We start from the raw sequence: 19,240 nt of genomic DNA on the forward strand, positions 1-19,240 counted from the left end.
AAGAAACATTGAATGCTATTGAATATCAGCGCAAAATATAAGCGGTTGCAGCTTTAAAAAAAAAAAGTCAGTCTTCAAATATATAGGTCAAACTGTTCATTTATGGAAATATATGCTGTTCATGTTTTGCTCTTTTGATAGAGCTGCTGTTATGTCTTGTATAACAGACAGTAGAAAAGACATGATTTACCTTTGGGATGTCGTGAGATCTTCTAAGGCCTATGTCTTCAAATCAGTCAATACAATTTTCTATATAGCAACTTACACATCTTTTGTATCATTTTTATACCTTTTTGTATGCTTAATCTCTGTAAAATGAGTGGTTACTAATCCATATATTGCAGATTATGAAAAATCCTTGTATGAACCTTATATGTTCAATTACTGCAATATTTATATGTAATATATATAAAAGTTTTAGATGGATCACAAAAAATCTTGTGAGATTTGTATACATCTTATACATATGGGTTAGTCGTATGTGCCATATATTTAACACCTTTCACATCTTATATGTTTTTTATACCTTTCTATATGTAATCTCTGTTAGATTACTGGTAGACCAGTCATATGGCAAATTTTCTTCATTCCTTCTAAGTATCTCATATCTTCATTTGCTGCCATATGGTTTACATACATTTTTTTGGTAGAGCATATAAAAGTCTTGTGAGATTGTTGTAGTCCTTTTTCCTATGGGTAAGTAAGTGAATAGTGTGATGTGTTACTGTAAAACAGACGACTGTCTTGTTTAGCCTTAGTCTCTACTACAAAGCACCCTGAGTTGTAGCTTGAGTCAGTCCAGTTAACCTGAACAAACTGTTGTTTTTTTACAGTGGTGGAAGAAGTACTGAGATCTTTTACTTAAGTAAAAGTAGCAACACAACAATGTAAAAATACTCCATTACAAATAAAAGTCCTGCATTCAAAAGTACATAAGTATTGGCAGCAAAATGTACTTAGAGTATCAAAGTAAACATACTCATTATGCAAACTGTCCCCATTTAGAGAGTTATATTTTTCATAAATTATTGGAATATTAATACAAATAGAATAGATTTATGGACATACATGTACATGTAAGCAGCATTTTAAAGTTGTCAACGTGAAGCTAATCTTAACAATTTATTTAATTATTTAATTTTTGGGTAGTCTAATCTATAACAATGCTATTTTATAGTTATTTTATAAAGATGATCAAATGTTTTAAATATAAAATATTGATCTGAAAAGTAACTAGTAACTATAGCTGTGAAATAAATGTAATGGAGTAAAAAGTACAATATTTCCCTCTAAAATGTAGTGGAGTTTAAGTACAAAGTAGCATAAAATGGAAATACTCAAGTAAAGTACAAGTACCTCAAAATTGTACTTAAGTACAGTACTTGAGTAAATGTACTTACTTACGTTACTTTCCACCACTGTTTTTTTTTAGCTTTGTGAAGTATTAGGTAATTTCATTCAGGAACACTACTTATCATTCATTCATGCTTTCCCTTTACCCAATCAGAGTTGGTGAACACTTTCCCTCTTTTTCCAGAGAACCAATCAGAGTTAGCCGTCACTTCCCTCTCTTTTTCAAAGAGCCATTTGTCTAAGTGTCGGGAGTATATACACGTCACCTTCTATGCTATTGCCCTTCTCACAGATCTATGCCGTATGCTGCTGTCATTCCAGTCGCTGTGCTTACCGTCGTCCTTCCACCACCCCATCACCACCAATGTCCAGGCTCCAGAGGAACTCCCCAGGGGGACATCCTAATTCCTACGTCTATCCCGGATGTACTCCTAACTTCACGAATGGGAGGAGTTCCCGCATGGAGCTTACGCCAAAGTTTACATCTTGTTTCATGTCATGAATAAACTTTTTCATTCGAGCATTCATCCTAGTCTCTCCTGATTGAAGTTAGTTAACTAACCAGCAAGCTAATTTAGCAAAAATTGGTACTTTTAACATGCAACTGGCAGCCACTACTAGCTACTGGCCACATTAGCTACTGGGCAAATCAGATGTGAACAACAAGATCTAATGGTTAGCTGACCAGATGCTCTAGTTAGCTTGCTAATTAACAAGCTGACATTCAATTCAATTCAATTAAAACTTTATTTCAGACTCACAAAGGGTCCATAGCATATAAAAAGAAAGAAAACAAGACATACAAAATAAAACCACAACAATATATCATTCAATTTAAAAAACAGTTCATATGTAGGCTATCTTGCCAGTGTTTTCTGAGCCTGGATGTGTACCGAGAGCAGCTCTTCCTAGGGCTGGTTAAAGCCTCTATGATGCTGTTCTCTGACTCATCCAAGCGACACATAAAATTGTACATCAGATGTCTTAAGAGTGCCTCACATGTAGGGACACCAGAGAACACAAACAGTTGACTGGCACTATGCCATCTGGGAACCTGAAGCAGCAACCTCATGGCATCATTGTAAGCCACTATGAGCCTCTGCATACTACTTTTCCTGTGGCAGCACCAAAGATAAGCTGTATATAGAGGTGTGCAGAAAGCTCTAAATAATGAGCATTTTACATTGACAGAACACATACTAAACTTGCGAAGCAACATATTGGCCTGAGCATATATTTTACAACACTGTCGGTAAATATCTCTGTCATCATTCAAATCATCAGTGAGAAAATGGCCAAGGTATTTTATTTCCTTGCATATCATGAGAGGAACATCGCACAAGTGAAACACAGGAAAAACTAATTTCCTATCCTCTCTACTTCTGACTATCATGATATTACTCTTTTTGGCATTATATTTAATGTCATAATCTTTGCCGTACTGTGAGCACACCTTCAGTAATTGCTGCAGCCCAGCACTATATGGACTGAATATTACCAGGTCATCAGCATACATAAGATGATTGATAACAGAGTTTCCAACAAGACAGCCTGTGTTACACCCATTCAAATGTTTCGATAGGTCATCCATATACACAACAAAATAGGAGACAAAATTCCACCTTGGCAAACACCATTATTTACATGAAACGGGGCAGATACGGCATTGCCCCATTTAACCCGCATTGTCTGATGGGCATACCAGAAGACTAGTATTCTAAGTATATACTTTGGAACACCTCTAGCAAGCAATTTCAGAAATAATTTTTCATGATTAATTCTGTCAAAGGCCTTGGATGCATCAATAAAACACATAAATACAGTGGAATTTTGGCTACCGTATTTAGCAACTATTTCCTTTAAAGCATAAACATTATCAAAGCACACAATATACTTGCCAACCTTGAGAGTCCAGAAATAGGGAGATTTTAAAAACCAAAGAGCAGGGAGGGGGGTCTGGTGGTCCTACAACAGAACATAACATAAGCTCTACACCTGGCCATCCTATAGGTTTTTGTTATAGTTGAATGTGCAATGCTTAGCTGCTTGGTGCATCATCCTAGAAGGAGTAGGTGTGAAATGCAGTGAGAAAGGTGAATTCTTCCTTCCACGATGACAGAAAGTTATAGCCGCATTTCTTTTTCTAGGTATACGCACGCTCCAACCACCACTAAACTAACGTAATCAGCTCCATTTTTGGTGTAACATATTTTGTTGCTACAAATATAGTAAATGAGCAGATTTTATAATTTGTTCAAACTATGGGAGAAATAACACAGCGGGAGAACAGCAGGAGAGAGCGGGCAAGAAAATCAGGAGATTTTGGGGTAAAATTGGGAGGGTTGGCAAGCCAGACAATAGATCCAATATTGATTCCATTCTGTTGAGACCAAGGAGGTTTTATAGTAGATTGTTGAGATGGCCATTGGTCAAGCCGCAAGTTTAGAAACACAATCTGCAGTTCACAGCTATTGATGCCCAAGAGCTCTTATGGAGGTTGGTAAGGCTTTGTGGAAGGAGAGATTGATGCTCTCCATAGCACAACAAATAACCTGCTTAACACATCAATACATTGTTGTGTTGGTTCATAGTTTACTTTGTGCACTTTACTTTGTGAAACTCAATCCTCTATTCCTTTTTGCATTGCATGGGAAACGTAAATGCAATTAAATCTGTTTATTTATTTTTTTAACTCAGTAACTTTAATAGTTTTCATACATCTACTTAAAAAAAAAGAAAAAAAAAAAAAGGAAAATTTCCAGAAAGCAGCAGCACTTCTACTTGAGCAGGATATTTTTGGTGCTTTTTCCACTGCGGTACACGGAGTTTAAAGAGTCTGTTTAGCTCCTCTGAAAGAAATATTATTCTGCACCTGATCCAGCAGAAAGCTTTTGACTTGACTCGCCTGGTAGGACACTGTCAATCATGCTGGCAGGCAGAGGGCCCAGGGGACTGAAACTGAGAGGAGACTCATCCTGAGTGGAAGCTATGCTCCTTTCTACCATAAATGCCACCAAACATCTATAGAAATGGGAAGCTGAACGTTGAAGTGGAATTCATAGGGTAGCAGTCCCTTCAACCCTCAATCAGGGTTGGGTTGTGACTAAGTTACTAATATGAACGTTATTACTTTTGATAGCACTCCCTCTAAATATCAGATTGAAGATGAATCATCCAAAAAAATATATGCATCTCCCCATACCCAGATTTGTTTTCCTCATAATTCATTAATGTCTTCTCACACTTAGCTAGTTTGGATGAAAAAGTTGATTTATTTCACCTTGGACGCTTTCCTGAGAGAAACTGCCATTTTGGGGAACGGAAAAGTAATGAAACAAGTAATGTAAGATGTAATAAGTACTGTAATAAACTACTTTGAAATGAGCCATAAGTAATACATAACTTTTTTTGAGTATATCTGCCATATTAGCATATGGCACCTGATCAGTCACATGCTAGCAGTCATTTTACTGTGCAAATGTTTTTGTGGTTTCTACTTTAAAGTGGTGTCATGCTATATCACACCGCAAACATTTGACTTTTTTATTATTCTACAGGCAATATGTAAATCTCTCGAGTCAATACGCCAAGTTTGCTTTAAAGATTTGTCCCATAGGTTGTCTTTGTATCTTTCTTGCCAATCCACTCGAGTTATCTCCCAAAACAAACATGGCAGTCTACAATCTATATTTGTCCCTTTCTCCAGGTTCCAAACTATCAAAAAGAGGCTTGTTTTGCATTCAAGACGAGTGTTGGATGATGTGATGGAAAAATTGTAATCAAAGAAAAGTGCAAACTGAGTGTTTTTCCTGTTACAGTTCTAGTTTCTCTTATCTACTTGAATATGAAACCACTTATGCAAACGCCGACCGCTGAGCCGTGGGTTTTAATTTCTGGCCATAAGTCAAAGTAAGCTTCTCCAGAATTTGATGATCCCAGTATTATTTGCTTTCATCGCTCTTTAAAGTTTGGCTTACATAAAAAGTGTCCAGTGAAGTGAAGGACTGTGTTCATAATCAGCTTTTTTGGCAGAAGACATGAAGAGTCCTGGTTTGACAGCTTCACAGGTGCAGGCTGGTATCCCAGAAATCAGGAGACATTTATCAGCCAATCACCAAGTATTAATTAAGAGCAGTAGCATTTTTGGATGGAAATATTAAGGGGCATTGATCTACCCTCTCTCATACACAACTTTGTCCAAAAACTTCAGTACATACTATAATGTAAAGTAAAACAAGAAGAACCTTTAATGATCTCTGTGGGCAAACAGTGGAGAGGAGGATACAGCAGAGAAAAATAGAACACGAATAAGAATAGAGCAAATGGGGGTAAATACACATGCAACATATTAAGTAGAAATATATGAATTACACCATGTATGCAGGCTATGCAAAATAATGAAAAAGTAAGATGAATAAAAAAAATATGTATATGTGAATATACAAAAACAATGGAAATATATGCAATTTGCAAATTCAAAAAATATCAAGATATACATGTGAGATATAACAAATGAGAACATTTGAGAACATGAGGGGAAAACGATTATATACATGTACAGCATATATATATGCAAAGTGTATCTACAGGCCATACATATGTATAGAACATGTCCAGGCATGCAAGTGTGTGTTGTGAAAAACTATTCACCTTATTAACTATTCAACATATCATTATGTACAGAACGTGCAGATTCGCATATGCGCATTACTAGCTGTTCACATGATCCAAACTCCAGACAGAGGAATATGTATGACGTTTATTCAGTCAAACTTGGACCACAGAATCCATCCGAATTTCAGTATACTTCTCATTGAAAAATTGTAAATGACTCCTTCCTTTCAAAGTGGAAATGAATGAGAATTTCCTGAAAAGTTAAACCGGAGATAATGATTCTATTTGCTCAATTTCCTTGGAAAGAGAGAGAACTTGTCACAGATAAACAGACTACGGGCCTTTTCACTGCCCCATTATCGAACATCCACAAACAGTTTTAATTTGCTTGGATTAAGCATGATGATTCATGTTCTTGTCTTTCCGTTTGAAGCTGCGGCTGCACATAACCGCTTTCTTCTTTTACAGCAATACAGAGGAAATTCAGACTTGGCTCGATTCCGATGCGTCTCCGAGGAAATCGTTTATAATCACCCAGTGAGTTGAAACAAAGCAGAAAGCCAGTGAAGTGGAAAGTCAGAAGCCCCATTTGAGGTAAATGTCATTTTTGCCTGACTCTCTTGATATTGCCTTAACCTTGAGTATTTCTAATTTCATGTTTATTGTCGCAGTCAAAAATCTTTCTTCTGGAAAAGTGTATCTGTGAACCAATGCTAGGCTGCTATACAACGAGAGCTCAATCCTGGCTCTTCTAAGAATGCTTTCTCATAAATGTATTCACACTGCCTGGCTCTAAAGAATAGCCCGTTTATGGAAATGAGGCAGAGCTGAATTTTTCCTCTTTTCCCTCCATCGCTCCACCAAAGCGTGAAAGATTCCAGTCTGAGAGTGGAGCGCGAATGAATTATACACTTCTCCAAGAAAATACTTTCAAAGTTTCTTAAGCCTTATGGCTCCATCAACTTCTCCCTCTATCTTCTAGTCTGTCTGTTTGCCGGCTTGTCTGTCAGACTGCGTACAGTTCTGTATTTCTGTGGAGTAATATTCCATTTGTTTGCCCACATTTTTCAGACATACACGCAAACAGTCTGCTGTGTTGCTCACAGAGAGTCTAATCACAATCTATTCATCCTGTAAATTGACTTTTGCACAGGACACTAAGCGGTCTTTAATCTGTTTTTATTACCTGTGTTTCTTGGGCTTCTCTATCATTTTCGGTGTCCTAGAAGTCATAAAGGTGTCTTATTCTTACAGTAATGTAGGTAATTTACCTGAGGGTTCAGAAAAACAACAACATCTCCTAGTGTGGGACCGTTGAGTGATGATTTAATCTCATACCATTTAGATTTATACTTGATTCTATCCTTTAGACACCATTTTTTTTATTTTTTTTATGAAAGCTCTTCACGCCAGCTTGGAGAGAATCGTACTTCAGGTGAAGTGTCTATCGTTCTAGTAAAGACTGACACCTGTGAACCAGTGAGTACCAATACCTTCCCTACTGATCACAGCACTAGAACGTACTGCTAAGATACGTGTGAGGTGAAAAGTTACTGTATTGTGCGTGTACTGATACAGAATGGGAGGGGATGTTTAACAAAGTGTCAAATAGGCCTTTCACCCGCCGCTACAGGCCTTTTCTCTCCGGTTCTCAAGAGGTTTTCGTCACAGCAGCGGCACTCCGAGCTAACCGGACTGTGAAGGCTTTTGTGTCTGAGTGAGCCAGACTTTGAGGAATGACTTCATACCCAGCATTTGCCGTAACCTTCACCAGAAAAATGAAACATTACGGCAGGCAGGAAATGTATGAGAAAGTCAACTTTTGTGAAATAAGAACTCTTTAAAGCGCTGTGTGCTAACTTTTTTGTGGTAACACATTCACTTTTAATGGCTATTAGTGTTGGAGTTGGCCTTTCCAAGCTCCAGTGAAACGGGAAGTAATGCGTTTTTACATTAAGAGCTGGGTACTATGTTTTGCTGCGTTCATTTATCTCGGAAGTCGGAGCTGGGAATAACGTCACACACGAGTTGATCACGTTCCAGTACAACAAGTCGGATAACCAATTTGTTTTTTTTTTATTTCACGGGGTGGGGAAAGTGGTGTTTGCTTTAGCCAGGTTTAGCCATTGTTAGCAATACCAGTTGACCAAAAACCCCAGCTACGCATTACGTGGTATTTTGCGCATACAGACACTGTAGCAACATGTCCACAGAAAGAAGTTGGACAGTACTGTGTGTACGGCTGATTAATGAGACACAAATAAGACAGAAGTGCTAATAAACAGTATATTACTACAGCTTAGGCACGGAGCAGCCATCTTGGATTTTGAGGTCGGGGTTGGTGAGGTTCTTCAGACTTTCCGAGTCAGAAGTCCGACTTCAGGGGGCGTTCCAGTTGAAATTTCCGACTGGGAACTCGGAAATTCCGACTTCCCAGTTCAAACGGAACGCACCATTGGTAGACGCTAATGCTAACTACCGCGGCCGCGTTAGCATCGTAGCTAGGCCTATATATTAGCCAGTTAGCTTTTGTGAGTAGTATTTTTATTGTTTAACACTTTTTTGGTCACTGCATAATTCCATTTGTGTTATTTCACAGTTTTGCTGTCTTTACTATTACTCTAAAACGTGAAAAATAAAGAAAAATGCGTGTCCAAACTTTTGACTGGTAGTGTATTTCCTAATAAATATTAAAGGCTTGTAGGTATTAGACAGAAACTCCTCACTATCGACTTGAGTCTAAGGCTCATTATTGACAGATTTCTTAACAGGCAGCCCATTATGCAGTCTAAGATAACGAGTGAATTACTCCCTCACGCACAGCCAATAATGACTGTAAAATAGCCTTAATGTTGTCTCAGTTGTATTATTCCAGAGAAGCTACCAGCCCTTCGGCAGCACCAAAGGGTGTGCTGATTATTTGGTATTTTTAGTACAATTTCCTCCATCTGCCTTGAGGCCAAAGAGTTTTGTGATTGACTTGGAATTGAATGAATCTTAGCACCGGCGGAAATTCAAATTATTCTGAGATTAATGGGTAATTTACTGCCTGCCTTTATCTAGAGATGATGCCATGGCTGGAGAGCGGGTGGGTGAAGAATATAAGTGAATGCGCGCACACACACACACACACACACACACAAACACCGCCACATTCTTCTTGCAGCGAGGAGCGGAGCGGCTGTGATTCACAAGAACTACTTCACTCACAGAAATGGGCATATTCTCTGCTTTTCTTTTTTTTCTTTTTTTTTAACACGCAGCCTCGATCCTCGTTCTTCCGCTCCCTCCCTCCATTCTCTCCGCTCTTCCTCTCTTCAGCCCTTTCCCTGATTATAATCAATACGCTTAGATCTTGTGGGGTTTTTGAGTGTTTGCACCCCCTCATTTCGGCGTCCCCCTTGCAGGTAATCAGGTAGCTGACAGCCTCGTCTCGCCCTGGGCGCTCCACTCCAAACACTCCTTCAACCGCGCCATCATACTCACTGTGTGGGAGGCTAGCATTGATTTGAAACGGCCTGGGTGTGTGTGTGTGTGTGTGTGTTTTCGGGGTGTGTGTGAGTTATCGTGCTTTTTTTTTGTCATCATACATCGTCCACACAGAAGCACATTTACACATTTTTCATCTTGCTATTTTGACATTTTTCATGATGATTAATACATCTTTTTTCTCCAATAAGGCAAGGGTGAGATGATCGGTCATTACTGATTGACTCGGGTTCACTCAGTACACACTAACTGTAATTGCCACTGAATAATAGACAACTTGTTGACGTTTGATTGATGCGAGACTAAATGTGAACATTTTCAAGCTGAAGTCATTATCCAACATTAAAACTAAAATCGAAGCAAGTAAATCCTCATGTCAGCTGTATATCTCATATCATTTGAGGCAGCTTCAAGTTTTTTCTGAGAAATAACTCATAATAATGTGAAACCTTTCAGAAGGAAATGCACCGACTCTGACATATTTACGCTTCAGATTTCACTGCACTAGAGAACCTCCAGCCATTGAACTTTTCAAAGAGACAGCTTTGAATTTGAACCTGGGTACTGCAAACTTTGACTGGTGGTCCTGACTTGGGTAAAATGATACCTTGACATTTTCATGTGTGTGTGTATGTGTACTGTATATGGGGTGAGATAGGGGGTATATGTGTTACTGTGTGTGTGTCCGACCCCAAAACAGTTTTCATTATCAGTATCCATTGAAAACTATTGTCAAAATGTTAATGATTTCCATGCACATGAAACAACAGGCAACACTCTGATACCATAATCAAATGTGAGAGTTTTAATACTTTGTGTGATATGACATCATTTTGGCATACATCCTCCAATATAGCATGGGAAATTGATCAAGCAGCTTACCAATGCCCTTACAAGTAACTGCTGAAACTTTTGGATGGTAAAAAAAAAAAACTGGAAGATCTCTGTGGCAAATTTGCTGTTCTCAGGAGTATTTAGGATTTCGAGTAGAGCATTCAGACAAAACCTCAGGTAAATGGGATTTAAATATCAAACAGTGTGCATTATATTTCACAACCTAGAATAATCACCTTACAGTTTCAGAATAAATGAACTAAACCTTTGGATTTCTTCCTGCCAGGCTATCAAACTCTTCGCAACTGACGTGGATGATGGATTTCTTGCTGAGTGTCTGAAAATGCTCTTCTTCTTCTCTGGATGACTTCTTAACGCTGAGGTAATCTTTCATTGTGTAGTTCTGCTCTTTGATGGTCATCCATGTCTCTTCCATCCAAACCAAGGAGGTACAACAGTATACCTGGCTGCCTCGTTCCCCCCTTCAGACCCAGGTGTGCTGCTGTAAGCGTCCTGACAAGAAGACAAGTGTACAATCGCTTTCTGCTCGATCTTTAAAGTTCAAACAAATCTGACTAAACCTGTGTTTCCACCTGCCAGGGTGTCAAACTGTCCAGACTCTGCAGGCAGGAGTCAGTGAAAGTCTGAAAGTGCCTGGTTTATGGTTTTGGCAGAATAAACAGTTCCAACGCACACAACCTTTCACATGAACCTCCCTTATCTCAACTAGGGCTGAACGATGTTGAAAAAATATCTAATTGTGATTATTTTGACTGATATTGCAATTGCGATATGATTCGCGATATTAGAGGGAATGATCATTTTTACATCATTATTCTCATTTTCAATAAAAAACGTATTAAAATGATTATGGTGTGATTTTTGCGGGGATCTGTACCAAACAAAGATGTTTTCTTAAGTGTGTAGAATATGATGTGTAGGCCAGGACATCTCTGCAGCACAACAATATTTCATTTAAAATGGTATTTTGACACACATTTTGCCTTTAACAAATATTGTGCCTCCTGCGATTTGAAAATTGCAGTAGGCCATATTACAATTTTGATAAAATTTTGATTAATTGTTCAGCCCTAATCTCAACAGATAGTTAAAATGTTTAAAATGAAGTGAAATTTTCCTGGTGATGTGTACATTTTCCATGTAAATGAAAATGTAACAAAGCCTATATTAAGGGTATAAGAGAGAGATTCAAACTCTCCGTCCTCCAAACATCTTCCTGAATGAGACACAACTACGGACACACTGTTACTGACGTTTAAACGCTTTAAAAAAAATACAGAGGCGAAGACGGCGTCGAGTCGAAAGAGACGGAGACGGGCGCGATCCGATATCCGAGCGATATCCGCCGAACGCGTGTGGTGTTGCTGGGAGCGTCTCACACGCCATCTGGCAACTGTTGACTCTTTACAGATTCTCGGACGCGGTAAGAAGCGACTCGGGAGTGTAAACAAGACGAGTTTGTCCCGCATCACTCCCCCATATTGTCGGGCCTACTGCATGGAAACGCTGTCATCTCGGTCTGCACGGTCCAAAGCCCGTGCCAGGAATGCAAATAGAATGTTTACGGCTTGCCAGATTTCACTAGGGGCGACGCTTTCCGCATAGTGTACATCAATACCTTTTTTATGTAGACATGAAAAGCTTGTTACAGCCCTCTGAGAATCAATCCTACGTTCAGAGCAGCTTAGCCTATCAGTCGAGATACACAACACAGCCAATATATCCGGAGTGCGTGTTGGATTTTGACAGCAGCGACCTGACACAGCCTGTAGTAAGATACAAATAGAAAGAGGCCATCATAGGGCCAGTGTAGTCATATTGCAAAGAGTCAGAGCGGCATAGAAACACAGACAAGAGTGAAGCCCCGCTCACACAGATGGGAAAAAGGCTTTGGGGTTTCCGCATGAAAGGGTCAGAAGCATTTTTTGAGAAACCAATAAGCCGCTCTCCAGCCGGATCGAAGGCGGCTTTTTGAACCGTGTGACAGGAATACTTTAAAAAAAAGTTACACGGTATACGTTGTTATGAAGGCGTTACGCTGTATCGCGAAGATAAAGAATCAGAGGCTACCAAGCGTTGAAAGAACAAATGTGAGTGTTGGATTCGATTTCTCATGGTTCTTGGTGGTGTCATGAAAGTCTGAGAGAGTGAGTGAGAGAAAGAAAATAGTCCAATGCGAAGACGTTTGAGGCAGAAAAAATCACATTTAAAAAAAGAATAAATAAAAAAATCACAATTATTTTTCGTAGTTTATACCCATTTCCGCAATTTCATCGCAAAAACAAACACGAAACATCGCAAATTGCGTTGGAATTTTTGAGAAAAGCCGAAACATCGGAAAAAATGAAAAAACCTGAAATCCTGGTGGGTCTGGATAGCGCGGGCCGTCCTATGTTTCCCAGAATGCCTTTCAACTAGGGCTGGGCGATATGGTTGAAATCAATATCATGATAATCATAAGGATTTTTCTCGATATCAATATATATCACGATATGGTTCATGTATGCAAAATCACGTTAAATAATCAAATGAATGTTCATCTCATTGAACCGAATGGTAATGTTAGGTAGGATGTCAAACAAAACAGTAATATTCAAATAATATTCCTACCATACCTCATTTTATGAGAGTTTTTAAGTAAAAATTTGCTTGTCATCATCAATTCAGACAGCAGAAATGTGTGTCACGATATCAAAATACCTTCATATCATCACGATATGATTCCACTGAAAGACGATAAACGATAATATTGAATTATCGCCCATGTCACTCAGCAGCATCAGAAAACTACCGTACTTTTTAAAAGGAGTTTTTTGACAAGTTGCGAAGCGGCATTTTATTTTCAGGTTCTGCCCACACCGGTCTGCATAAACTTTTTTTTTGAATCGGCGGCAACTTTTGGCACCTGTTGACAAAGAAAAAAACGCTCCAGTCACAACAACAGCCGCCTCCTCTCGCTCTCGCTCTCGCTGCAGGCAGCATCAGAGTCTGACAGCCATTTATTATTTTGATTACATAATGGGTTCGGAATAACGCCGTGAAGAGCAGCGGCCGTGGTTTGCGTTGTTCGACATTGAGGAAAAAAATGCGGCTGGAATAAGCGGATGAGGAGCAACACGGAGACCAAATATGGCCTTCAGTGGTGCTTCTCCACGTGGTTCTCTAGACCTCGAACCACTGCAGAGCATTTAGACTTAAAGGAGGACAATGAGGAACAGCAGGCGAAGGCGAAATGCATCACATGTACCTCAAGGATCTGAACATTGTGTCGACATGTGATCACGTCTGACGGATTTATTATGATTCAATCCAAAAACACACATTTTTTTCCACATTTTAGAATAATAGTAAAGACATCGAAACTATGAAATAGCCCAAATGGAATTATGCAGTGACCAAAAAAGTGTTAAAAAAAAATCAAAACTATCTTATATTTTAGAGTCTTTAAAGTTTGCCTTGATGGACAGACAAAGGCTTTGGAAAGAAATTCATACATAGGATCAACTTCACTAGTTATATTTGTCTAAGAAATGAATTTCAAGCATTTAAGCAGAAGCCTTTAGATCAAAATGACTTTAAGAGAATGAAAAACAATGAGAAAAAATGAAAAACTGAACCAAACCATAGAGCTGTTTTTCTCTTTAGCCTAATGACAGACTTTCAAATGCATACAGACCCGGATGCAGAAATCCATATTCTAGTATGAAATGTTAATGTTGTTCTATGCTGCAGCTGTGTTCTCCAGCCTGGATCGAAAAGCAGAATGGCTGCGGGGAAAACTCGGGAGGTTGTTTGAAAGAGCGCGCAAGACTGATGGGAGGTGACACCGGTGTCCAGAGGGCACGGTGCAGGACTGCAGAGTCACTGGACTTCACTGGCAGCAGTGTGTGTGTGTGTGTGTGTGTGTGTGTGTGTGTGTGTGTGTGTGTGTGTGTGTGGCACCTGGCTCTCCGCACTTTCCCAGACAAAAAAAAAAAAAAAAAAACACCATGTAAACACATTATTCCCCTTCACTCCTACAATCGTACTTCCTTCCTTCATAACTCTGCATGTACAGTCCGGGAACCCCCCCCCCCTCTCATTGGAGGTTCGGCCCCCTCCTCCCCCAAGGCGTCGGGTGGACGAGGAGAGGCCGGGGATGCCAGTTTGTTTGGTACATACACTGCGACTGGACAGGCAAGTGGGCAGCGAGGGGATGAGATGTGGGAGGGGTGGCTGGCGTCTCAAATTCGTTTAGAGTGTGTGACAGCAAGGGGGGAGTGTGTGTGTGTGTGTGTGTATGTGTGTGTGTGAGAGAGAGAGAAAGAGAGAGTGTGTGTGTGTTTTGCTGCTCACTTGCATTTGTCCATTTCTGTTTGTTTCATCCTCATAGGGACGTACATTCATCTGTGTATTCAGCCATGTCTGTCTGTGTGTGTGTGTGTGTGTGTGTGTGTGTGTGTGTGTGTGTGTGTGTGATGTCTGGGCCTATGTCAGCTTTGTTACATTAAGACCTCAACAGGAAAGCTATCTTGAAAAATGAGATGAATGGTTCAGTCACTTAACAGGTTTTTGGAGGAGTTGTCATCCGCCTTGGATTTCTGACCTGTTTAAAAGTGAAAAGTGGAAACATTACCTTAAGTTTATCATTTCATATCTTGGGGATCCAGTCTGTAAAAGGGATATCATCAAGAGTATGTGTCACTTTTTTTTCATTTTGGAAAGAAACTCTTGTATGTATTTCATTATCATACAGTAACTCTGATATACTCAGAAAAGAAATATAACCAGTAACATTTTTGCTTATGTTGAGATTAAGTTGCCTCCAAAATAGATAGAAGATACAGTTACATGAACAATGTATGCCATTTTCCATACTGGAGTTTGAGTCATGTTATCATCACTGACATGATTATCAGCCTTTATTTCAAGATGTACAAATTGTGTCTCTAATCTCACATCCTAAATGCCCTCTTCCCTTTCAACATGCTTCTGAGAACTTCAGAAAGTAATCAATAAAATTACAAGTGAATTAAATGGTAGCTAATTTATTTCAGCTACTGTACAACGATAACAACACAGTAATTTGTATTGGGTATTTGGGGGTTTGATTCCCAAATACCAAGTAGCATATATCAACCAAATGGCATATGACATATTAAATTTGCTTTATCGATTTTGAAAAGAAACTGTTTGATAAACAACTGAAAGCAATTAGATTACATGATTGATTTAGAGTGTTGAGTGTTAGATGATTATAAACAGGTAATCAGTAATCCATAATGGATTATATTTCAAACTGACCTCCCACCCTGTAATGGATGGCTCTCTGGGAGTGTCCAGAGATCATACAGCATCACCACTGGCTAATGAATAGAGATGGACTTTATGTTAATGCAATTATATTTTCATGATTTACTGAATACAAGAACGTCTCAAAATATGTCGCACCTCATAGTTTCATAATGATTCAAATCTGCCCACACACACATACATGACGCCAGGCTGCGAGACAGTATAAAATAGCCTCGAACGTAAAGGGAAAATCCAGCCTCAGACACTCTGGTCTGAGAAATTGGTCTCTCTGCCTCTTCCACAATGGATTTCTCCCTGTGTGATTGTTGAACATCAGCGCAAAATTTGGGGTTTCAAAAGAAGCACTCGCTCTTTGAAGAAAAACACACCACTAAGCAACAAAATAGGGCACAAAAATGCAGGAGACATTGCCAATAGCTTTAGGGTGGATTGCTCCTTTGAGTGAAGCTTTTGAAAAGTGTTGTGAAGCTGCACAAGGCAACTTCACACACTGGTGTCAGCGAGATGGAGCTGTATGGAATTTCAATCCCCAGAATTTTTTTGATAAAAGAAGAATAATCATATATGGAAATCCCTTTTGTTAGAATTTCGGTATTTACAGACTAAATCTAAACAAAGCAAAAGGGCCGATTCTGCCAGCAGATTGTTCTACTTACACAGTTCTCATCTAATTATATCGCAGCGCCCCAAAGATTGCGTAGTGGTTAAGACCTCCGCCTCGGGGAGCCACATGTATCTCAGCTGAGCAATAAAATCTCTGCTGCGTTCACAAACTCCCAGACACATTTCCTCTTTGTTTGGCGAAGAAAAAAAAAAGAAAAAAAACCTTTTATGAGATGGAAATGTCAGGTCAGTGGGTAAGAGACGCGGCTCTGAGAAAAAGGGAATATGGGTGGGAGTTGTGTGGGTTGAACTGTGGAAGTCTGCATCAAACGGCACTTGCTCATATTTGAGGAAGGGGGGAATGTAAAAAAAAGCAAAGACGAAGAGTTTAGTTTTCAGGAAGGATGGAGAAAAGTGATGCTCAGGTGTTTTGAGGACACATTTCTCATATGCATAAATATATTTTGCACACCCCTCTTAATGCTGTAATCCATACTTTCTTCACACTTCCATCCATAAATGTCCACTTAAGCCGTTTCAGTGTTGACATTCCTCCCCATTTGTTCTATTCTATTTTTCTTTGCTGTGTATCTTTAATATTTGCTGCTGCAATGAGGGATCATTAAGTTTCAACTCATCTCATTTAATCCTAACAATTCAAAATATACTAGGGGGAAAAAAAAGAACATCTCCACACACTCATTAGTAACATCTTGGATCTAGACTTGTCCTATACCGCCACCTTGTGACTGGAACAAGGTACTGGTAAGTTCTGGTGTCCAACTGCACTTGTCAAAGGCCCTGCATGAGAAACTAATTAGAGACAGTCTTATTCTATTTGTGTGTTGTTGAGAAACAATATTCACATAAGGTTCACATTACAATAACCCAGAGGGAGATATTTCGTTTTTCCTGCTGCTTCTTAATGGTGGGAATGCAAATGTACACAAGCAAATATAGATGTTCTTATCCCATTTGTGTGATTGAATGAAAATTTGGTATTCTCTCTTGGGTCTAATTTGTGGGAGTAGTGGTATATTTGTCAGTGTACATACATGTGACCTAAATTAGAGTTGATCTTACTTTGTTTCTGTGTTTTTTTAAGCCAAGATGTTGCAGGATCATAGATCACCTTGATGAATAACAGGGTTAGGGGTTAGGATGCACAGATGTGTCCTCCCCAGGAAGTCTGACCTCACTGTGACCACGCCCACAATATGACATCATTGACAAAACTTGAAGAAACATAAGGTAAACCTAAGAGTGTAAGGGATTCTGATATGTAGCATGGGCCTATTTTAATTCCAAGATCTCACAAAAGCAATGTTGCAAAGACTCAAATTTGTTGGAATCGGGCCGACTAAAAAAATGTATTCACCAATTTAGGCTGAGGAAAAAGGTTCACCTATGAATGCATGTTAAGACTAAATAAACCTACTGTACAGCCCATGTTAATTATCAAATGATAGATAGGCCTATAATAATAACAGACGTCCATTTTGATGATGGAGTAGAAAATATACCCAAATGGCCTTTGCTCTCCCATGCTCCCTTCTCTCCTCAAACCTCAAAACCTTAAACCTCAGTGGGCGGAGCCAAAGAACCACCATTTTTCTGGCTAAATAATGTTAGACTGAAGCCCAGTGAAAAAGGCAAGAGGTAAGAGAGGAGGAAGCTAATATTATGAAGCCTAGAGCCAAGTTATCTAGGTTAGCTAGTTAGCCTAGCTGACCGTCAAAGTTCAAAGTAGCCATAATAGGAAGAGAGCAATACAAGGGTTACTTCAGGCACTCTTGCCCAGAGAAGGAGGATAAAGTTGCAAAGGCTTTGGTTCAAATCAGGGCATATCTAAGGCAATAAAAGCACAGTCTAGTTCAACTGTTTGTCGAACTAGCCATACTAGCTTAAAGCTATCTAGGTAAGCTAGTTAGCTAGCCTGCTGACCTTCCAATAATATATAAATATAAAAAAATAGAGCTTATTTTTTCGTTCATTCATGACTATGGCATTCATGATATGAATGAATGAAAAAAATAAGCTCTATTTTTTTATATTTATATTTTTCTTTAGATTTTGACCTGAGTTCCTTCTTTACCATTCAAGTATCCAGTTAGCTAACCTTTGGTTCTTTGGCTCCGCCCACTGAGGTTTAACTCAACCAATGAGATTATTTCTTCCTCCAGAGCAACTCTGCTTCCAAAAAATATTTGTAGAACTGGAAAAAACAAAAAAACTCAGAGGAGCGTGGTAACCTGACCTGCTTTTTGTGTATTGTATGTAGACCAGCCGACACCATGACTGACTAAATGTGGGTGGTGCGTCAGGACATTTATTTGGCTTTATTTTCAGAATTCACACCTTATTCACATGGCCAGGTCCGTTCAGCTCCTGTGAGCATGGACAACTCTGCTCCACTGCTACATGATAGCATCCTGGCAACCAGTCTCTCTGCGCTCATTATGTTTTTAGTAATAAGCATGTGGATGTTTTATAGATTCATAATTAATACTCATGAATAGATTAACTTAATGGAGAGATTCTAATTCAGTTAATGTAGGCTAATGAAAGTGCCACTGGTAGATGATTGATGATATTGTGTCCTAGTGAGAGATCACACCATAATGGATACTAAATCCTTGACTCAAGCAGAAGTACCACTACTTTGGTTCACTTCTACTCAAGTCAGAGTACTACTTGTTTTTAGCTCATATCAACTAAGCCATAGTATCACTGATGAGAGGTAACACCCAGAATGAAAGTTAATGTCAGATGTCACTGTAATGACTTACAAGTAAGAATTAAAATAAAGGGAAAACTAAATATTTAAAAAATAAGTAGTCAAGTAGAAGTGAATGTATCAACTTGCAAATGCTCAGAAAGTGTTTTTCCCTAGACAGCTGAAGATTTTTTTTTTTTTGTCAATCAGTTCTTCATGTACTTACAATATTTTTTAAATCTGCTTCCTGGACCAACTTTCTACAGTTTAGTCCTTAGTGTTGGGAATCCAGAGAGAAGTCTCCAGCCACATTAG

The sequence above is a fragment of the Centroberyx affinis genome, unplaced genomic scaffold (assembly GCF_046629955.1).
Source record: "Centroberyx affinis isolate AG114_WGS23_722 - 3 ecotype Tasmania unplaced genomic scaffold, CSIRO-AGI_Caff_v1 ptg002875l_1, whole genome shotgun sequence".
Lineage (NCBI taxonomy): Eukaryota > Metazoa > Chordata > Actinopteri > Beryciformes > Berycidae > Centroberyx > Centroberyx affinis.